The sequence below is a fragment of the Schistocerca nitens genome, chromosome 4 (genome assembly GCF_023898315.1).
Source record: "Schistocerca nitens isolate TAMUIC-IGC-003100 chromosome 4, iqSchNite1.1, whole genome shotgun sequence".
Taxonomy (NCBI): domain Eukaryota; kingdom Metazoa; phylum Arthropoda; class Insecta; order Orthoptera; family Acrididae; genus Schistocerca; species Schistocerca nitens.
In genome coordinates this window covers 636417959-636419548 of record NC_064617.1, presented here as the reverse complement: position 1 = coordinate 636419548, position 1590 = coordinate 636417959, and positions in this window count along the sequence as shown.

The following is a 1590-nucleotide window of genomic DNA, read 5'->3' as shown; positions in this document are numbered from 1 at the left end:
ATTATGGCAAGGATTCCAGTAGACAGGAAATGTGTCCAGGCGCTATAGTACGGGAGTCCACAGTGCACAACTCCACAAGAAGACCGATATCTCACCATCAGTGCCCGCAGACGGCCACCGAGTACTGCAGGTAGCCATGCTCGGGGCCTTACCGCAGCCACTGAAACAGTTGTCTCCAGACACACAGTCTACAGACGACTGAACAGACATGGTTTATTTGGCGGAGACCTGCGGGTGCATTCCACTGACCTCTGGTCACAGGAGAGCACGTAAGGCCTGGTGTCAAGAACACAGTACATGGTCACTGGAACAGTGATCCCAGGTTATGTTCACGGACGAGTCCAGGAATAGTCTGAACAGTGATTCTCGCCGGGTTTTCATCTGGCGTGAACCAGGGACCAGATACCAACCCCTTAATGTCCTTAAAAGGGACCTGTATTGAGGTAGTGGTCTGATGGTGGGGGTGGGATTACGATTGGTGCACGTACACCCCTGATTGTCTTTGACAGCGGAACTGTAACAGGTCAGGTGTATCGGGACGTCACTTTGCATCAGTATGTCCGCCTTTTCAGGGGTGCAGTGGATCCCATCTTCCTCACGATGGATGATAACGCACTGCCCCACCGAGCTGCCATCGTGGAGGAGTACCTTGAAACACAAGATATCAGGCGAATGGAGTGGCCTGCCTGTTCTCCAGACCTAAACCCCATCGAGCACGTCTGGTATGCTCTCGGTCAACGTACCGCTGCACGTCTTCAGACCCCTACGACAATTCAGAAGCTCCGACAAACACTGATGTAAGAATGGGAGGCTACACCCCAGCAGCTGCTCGACCACCTGATCCAGAGTATGCTAACCCGTTGTGCGGCCTGTGTACGTGTGCATGGTGATCATATCCCATATTGATGTCGTGGTACATGCGCAGGAAACAGTGGCGTTTCGTAGCACATGTGTTTCGGGACGGTTTTTTCAACTAATAACCAATACCGTGGACTTTCAGATCTGTATCGTGTGTGTTGCCTATGTGCCTATGTTATTAGCGCCAGTTTTGTGTAGTGTCACGTTCTGTGGCACCACATTCTGCAACTACCTTTAATTTATGAGCATGGGTGTATTTTAAAAGAATATACTCGTAATCCTAGAAACATAGGACTGACTTGTTTGTTCGTAAGGCCAACTTCTGAGACGTAATTGTGGTATCAAAACCAGACGATGCACATCCTTCTAGGCTGTGTGGTTACCAAAGTTATGACTGTTCAGCTCTGTGCGAGCTATCATTTTGAAGGGAACTGAATGTAATTGGCTTTTGGAGATGGGAACCTCAAAAAATACTTTTTTTACTGTGGCATACAAAGATGTACGTCTTCAATAGGCCAAACAACACAGTAACTGAACGATAGATGGAGATTTCTAGTGTTATCCACGAGTCATACCTTTGCCTCTTTTCAAATGATGCAAGGCACCGAGTGCAACATCGGCCCAATGAGGCGTTCAACTCTCAATGTAAGGAGGGTGTAGTTCAGGCTGGAAGTGTTACTGTGAGGTTATCGTCAACATGAATCGTAAGTTAGTTTCACCACTCTCGATGAC